Source organism: Pinus tabuliformis, chromosome 1_2 (genome assembly GCF_031772625.1).
Source record: "Pinus tabuliformis cultivar Carrire ecotype Pingquan chromosome 1_2, CPIR1, whole genome shotgun sequence".
In the NCBI taxonomy this organism is placed as follows: domain Eukaryota; kingdom Viridiplantae; phylum Streptophyta; class Pinopsida; order Pinales; family Pinaceae; genus Pinus; species Pinus tabuliformis.
Window position 1 is genome coordinate 1,273,826,547 of NC_142298.1, and position 6,594 is coordinate 1,273,833,140.

General features: G+C 38.5%; 1 pseudogene; it reads left to right on the forward strand.

Moving 5' to 3' along the window:
• The first annotated feature begins 238 nt into the window (after window positions 1–238).
• LOC149210874 (cullin-1 pseudogene) lies at window positions 239–2,413 on the forward strand (annotated as a pseudogene).
• The last annotated feature ends 4,181 nt before the right edge of the window (window positions 2,414–6,594 follow it).

Consider the following 6,594-nt stretch of genomic DNA (forward strand, 5'->3'; position numbering starts at 1 on the left):
GTAGGTGTGAGACCGGTGTCCTATAAATATAGAATTGAATTTGTCACAATACATTGAATAACCAACAGTAACATTCTTGCGGGAGTTGCGAAGAGTCGAGTCAAAATCTTTACCGGCGCTCGAGAGTCGAAATCTTTATTTAGTGGCGCGCAGGAACAATAACATTTGTTATTGCCAGGGCTGCGCAGAGTCGAAATCTTTAATTATTGGCGCGGAAGAAAAGAAAGAAGAGATTATAATGAAGACGTGGGAGGAAGCGTGCGGTTTGATCTCCACATGTATCCGAAAGTTGAGAAAAAGAGTAGAAGGAGAGTTAAACGATGATGAATTATTTGCTGAGGAGTTTATGAACACTTATATAACTATTTTCCGACTGTGCTCCCAAGACCTGCCTCCTCACGACAACGATCGGCGACTGTATGAAATGTACAGGAAGTCGTTTGAAGAATACATAGTTTCGATTGTTTTACCAGCATTGAGAAAACAACACGGTGAGTTGACTGTTAGAGAATTTGAGAAACGTTGGGAAAATTACAAGGTTCTGGTCCGACGCATGTCAACCATGTTCTCTCCTTTGGATCTGTACTTGGTCAAAGGAAAGACGGGTGTTGTGCTGCCAACTCTAAGAGAAGTTGCCTTCCTCTGCTTCCGGGAGCTTGTGATGGGGATTGATGTGAAGAATGGTGTGTTGGATTTGATTAGGCGAGAGCGCGAGGGAGAGATGATTGAGGGGGCTTTGGTGAAACACGTTGTCGACATTTTTCTAGAAATTGGTATGGATTGCTACAAGAATGATCTTGAAAAGCCCTTGTTTGAAGACACTGCAACTTACTATGCTCGAAAGGCCGCTTTATGGATTGTTGAAGAAACTTGCCCGCAATATATGGTAAAAGTTGAAAAATGCTTGACAAATGAGAAGCACAAAGTTGCCCCTTATTTGCACTCCAGCAGCGAGCACAACTTAATGGAGACAGTAGAATATGAACTCCTCTCCCGCTATGAAACTCAACTTTTGGAAAAACAGGATTCTTGTTGCCCTGTGTTGCTTAGGGATGACAAGAAAGACGACCTTTCCAGGATGTATAGGTTGTTTGGTAAGATACCCCAGGGTTTGGAACCAGTGGCATGTATTTTAAAAGAACATGTAACTACCGAAGCAATAGCATTGATTAAATGGGCAGAGGATATTGCTGATAAGCATGAATTTCACCACAAGGTTATTGAAATGCATGACAAGTATATGCATGGTTATGCAAAGCAGGAATTTCAAAATCATCGGGGTATTCTTATGGCTTGCAGGGAAGCATTTTCGGTAATATGCAATCAAAGCGTGGGAGGAAACCCAAGTGCCGAGGTATTAGCAGAATTTTGCGATAGTGTAGTTAGGAAGGCTAGCAGAGGAAAAGTACACATGGACGACGACGACCATATTGAGAGCATTTTCGAAAAAATTGGGGAACTTGTCGATTACGTCAGTGATAAGGATTTATTTACAGAATTTTGCAGCAAAAAATTAGCCAAGAGATTATTGTTCGACAAGGGCATAAATATCCATCACGAGAAGAACATGTTGTCAAGGTTGAAGAGCCAGTGTGGCACTCTCACCTTAAACATGCAGATCATGATTAATGATTTCGATATCTCAAAGAAAATGGAAGCTAGTTTTACAAATGACCTTCCAATATCTTTGGGGGTTAAAGTATTGAATAGGGCATCGTGGCCATCTTACAAGCATTCGAAGCTGAATATACCTTCTGAGATGGCTAGATGTGTCCAGGTGTTCAACGAATTTTATCATGGAATCCATAAGCATCGCAAACTTACGTGGATATATTCTCTGGGGACCTGCGACATCATTTCTAGATTCGATAGCAAGACCATAGAAATAACAGTTCCAACATCTCTAGCAGCGATGTTATCATTATTCAATGACGCTGGAAGTATGAGTTATCAAGAAATCGTTTCCCAATTACAAGTAAATTCGGAAGACGAAGATGTTACTAGACTATTACATTCCGTATCATGCGGAAAGTATAATATTCTGCTCAAGAATCCTGTGAATAAATCAATATCGTCCACTGACCATTTTGAGTTCAATCCCAGTTTTACACATAAATCCCCAAAGATTAAAATTACACTTCCACAAGTGAAAGTGGAAGTGGATGAGAAGAAGAAAGTCATCCAATCTGTTAATGAAGAAAGATGTCACACAATAGATTGTGTGATTGTTCGAATAATGAAGGTCAGAAAAGTCTTGCATCAGCAACAATTAATGAGGGATTGTGTTCAAGAACTTCAAAATATATTCACTCCAGAAATTAAAGCTATCCAAAAAAGAATTGATGAATTGATAACAAGGGAGTATTTGGAAGCAGATATAGACGATTCCAGCCTATTAAAATATGTAGCCTAGGACAAATACTACTCCAGCTTTTAAGACAAAGACCATACATAAGATGTAATGATTATTAGTTTTTATTTCCTACTTCCATTTGAATATGGATACTTTGATATTGTTTTATAATTTCATTTTTTTCTTATAGTCTTCATAAGATATTAATATATTTATTTTGGCATTATTTCATAATCTTATTATATTTTCTTTTTATTTTCTTTCTTGAATGTTTCAGAATCTAATGTATGCATAACTTAATGTATATGAAATGTTTCAACTTTCATCATTTATACATGTCTTTATACTGATTTATACATGTCTTTATATCAGTATTAAGCCCAAACCTTTTATTTTTATAAAAATTAAGAAGGATCTAAGTAAAAGTAAATGTTTTTTTTAAAACATGGTATATATAATAATAACCTCGAAAACCAACCATTAAAACCCTTGAGCCACAATCACTTTGTCCCCAATATATCATGTATTTTCCTCAAAGGATATTCTTGATGAAGAGGAAGAAAATGAAGTATACTAAAATGTCCAAAGGCCTTGATTGCATCACATCCAACAATATTCCCTTGTGGAGATACTATTGAATGGATTATAAAGTGCATTAATATTAGAGATATGCCCATTCAAGACAACCACGGTGAAGACATAGTTGAATTCACATACCGCCGCATTGTTGAATACAACAAATTTCCCTTATATCAAGTGCCACTCATGGAAAATAGGTATGGACATTTCTTCCTAAAGAGTTGGTGGCAAGACCCCAACAAATTCTATACTAAGGTTGATTAGGTTTACAATACTAAGTCGATGAGGAAGATATATCATCTAATCATGGCTACGTGTTGCCAACTCTATGGAAAACCTAATGCAAAGACATTTGAAGAAAGTTGGGTTCCTTTAATGTATACTTACACCCAAGTAGGAAGTATATTCATATGGGTAGAAATTATAGTAACTTCTATTCAAACTAGAGTAGGAGAGTATTGACTCCGGCAGCAGGAAAACAACCATAGTTTTATATGGCATTGTATCTTCTTGATTGTGTGTGCTCTAAATTCAAATTTTAGGTGTTGGGATGTAAACGAAAATTCTCTCGAGAGATTTATCCAATACACATCTACTACAAGGACTTGTGGTAAAATAATTATATGCCATCTTACCCAAGAATAGTTGAAGATTTTAACTCGCCATTATTTTGCATCCTCTTTGATTGTGACTCACCTTTCATACTAGATCATACCAAGGAAATGTTGCAAGCTGCGGTTGATTGGTTCACACCACCTAATGTTGAATACATCATAATGTTCAAAGAATGTAATACCCTACATCAACTCGCATTATCCATCATTTCCAAAGTGATTCTATAGAAAGTGGCATATCAAGTGACCATCGGAGTTGGAGGCATGTTAGCAAAAGTAAAGAAAGTTCCTTTGCCTGCATACCCTTTCTATGTAGATACATACTATATAAAATGTTATAAAGAAGCATTGGTTGAAGCCACTAACTCACATTGCTTCGAATTCGGGGAACTCAATTTTTATAGGTACAATCAAAGAGGCATAGTAACAACTCATTGTTCTCAGTTGAAATATATGTCGAAATGCACATTGAAAACCAATGAGGATGAAGAGAAAATCAAGAATTAGTATAATGTTCCAGTGGTCATGGACGCTCAAAAGAATGCTAATGGCTATCAACCTAAAAATGGTGCTGAGCTTTCAACTAGAGAATTTTTCAAAATGGAAAGACACCAAAGATAAAACGGTTTCCCAAAAAAGGGAGAGGGAAAAAGAAGCAACCAAAAGAGAGAAAAAAACAAGAAGTTGAAGGAATACAAACGGCTAGAAAAGGAAAGGGAGAAAAAGGAGAAAGAAAAAGTAGAAAAAAGGCAAAATAATAAAGAGAAATAACACAAAGAAAGGAATAAGAAAGAAAGAAGTGAGAACATGAGGGAAGGAAGTAGGAAGAAGAATGATTGGTAAAAGAGAGATTAGAGAACCAAGCACATGAAGAAGAAAGAGAGAAGGAGCAGAGATAAAATGAGGCTCAAGATGTAGGTTTATATCTTGCCCAATATGGATGTAGACCCATAAAACTACTCACAAGAGGCCATATACCATTGGATAGATGGGCATCGCACTTAGCAAAGAAAATGAAGTCTTAGATATAGCAAGCTTTCAAGTTGATCACGTCTATAACAAGTCCCTCTAGGAAATACACAAATATTTAGCCTGAGAAATGGAAAATCCGATATTGGTAACCACTAATTGGAACAAAGTTTCTAACACATTGGACAATATGTTAGCCATTTCTTTAGTAGAAATGACTTTCGCATCTACCACAAAGAGAAACATTGAACACCTTATTGTTGGCTTGTTGGGGCCTGACCTAGGTTCAGAAGTGTTTTAGCCAAACAAATCCTGAAACTACTGGCCCTTTCAGCAACAATCTGCAGAGCGTAGACTGAGGTCTCACCCGACGTAGTATGGGAGGGTTCTGGAACGAGGTTTTCACACCCTAGGGATGTCTTGACGAGGTCTGGAATGGTTGCAAACCAATCCTGTGCGCTTGTGTTGCTCCACATAATTGTCTGACCTTCGGATAGCTCTGTATAAAGTGCGATGAGGTGTTGCCTAGATCCATTACCCTTTCAATGCTATTATTATAGATCTGACTTAATTTTGTGGGCCCAATATTCTTATTTACTCATTTAAAATTTATAACCAGTGCGCATAATCATAAACTGTAAAGAGATGCATAAACATATAATAGAAGCATAAACATACAGATCTGCAAATAGATGCACAATATTTCAGAATCAACTTAGCTTTCATTAACTTTCTGTTCCAGTAAAATCCAATTCCACCCTGCACACTCAGCTACAGGGGTCAACACACACAGTTGTGAACTCTACCAAGCCACTGTGCACACAGCTGTAGAGCCTCTTCCTATTCCTACAATCCAACACTCAAACTTACAGACTTAGAGTGAATATCGCATTTAGAATCCCATATCACTTTAGATCAAACCCAAAAGTTGCCTTCTACATTTAGAGCCTCGCTCTATTTATACATTCCCATGGTTCGTGGACCATGGGTAGGCCGACACATTCTATTTTAAATTACAATGTTTTAGATTCTTGCACCCCGCAGCCACATTTTGCGGGGTCTTTACATTACCATTACACAAAATTGTGGGCTTTAGGCCCCAAAACCATTACGCGGGGGATCCGCTATCTAATAGGCCCCCAACACAAACATTGTGACTCGCCCTCAAGTCACCCCATCGGTGTGGACAGTCGTGCTGCCAAGGCTTCGTGGTCCGCCATCCCTGTGAGTGACACACTACAATCTGTTGCTCCATCGTTGCCTCCTGCAATGCTTCTTCAAGCTCCTGCTCCATTGCCCCTACTAATTTGCTTAACTGATGATGCTCATTCTACTCTACTAGGTTAATAAAAAGCAACCCCTCATAGGATTTTAGCTCTAGCTGAGATGTCAAATGCATGAACTTTTTGTGCAAGAGAAAAAAGCTTCCGATCTCTGGTTCAGTATACTCAACATTTGCTAAAGCTTGTGTTGCATTTTTGCAAGAGAGGTGTTGCTGTCTGCGAGGTCCCAATCTTCAAGTTTCATCGTGGGCATGTGGCCCAGAGATGAACTTTTAAACGGAACTTCGTCTATTGTCTCAAGATTCATCGTCTCGCCCTTATCTTTCATAGATTGCTTACCAGACCGCGGGTTTCATGGCGACATCCGGACTGGTCCCACTACCTGTCTCGAAATTTCTGGTACATCTCAAACCATTGGTGTTGGGCTCAGCACGGTGTCCTTGGCTATCACCATTACGCTATCTAGAATGTCCTACGTCTCTTTTGGCAATGTTGCAAACACTGGGCTTATTCTCAAAGCATCGAAGTTTGATGGGTCCATATCTATTGGATAGCGCAATAAATGAATTCTCAAGATGCCATGGATTGTTTGGTGGATGATCAGCTATTATTTATAGGCATGTTCAAATTCAAATTCGACCGTTCCCCCCTTTTCTGGCTCATTAATGCTATATTGGCAGCAGATCATTTCAAATCTAGTTCTGACTCCGTGTCTTAATGCCCGCCATCCGCTCCTTTTCACCTTAACTTGGATGTCTTGTCATGAATAGTGACACAAATGATCACTTCCTTGTTT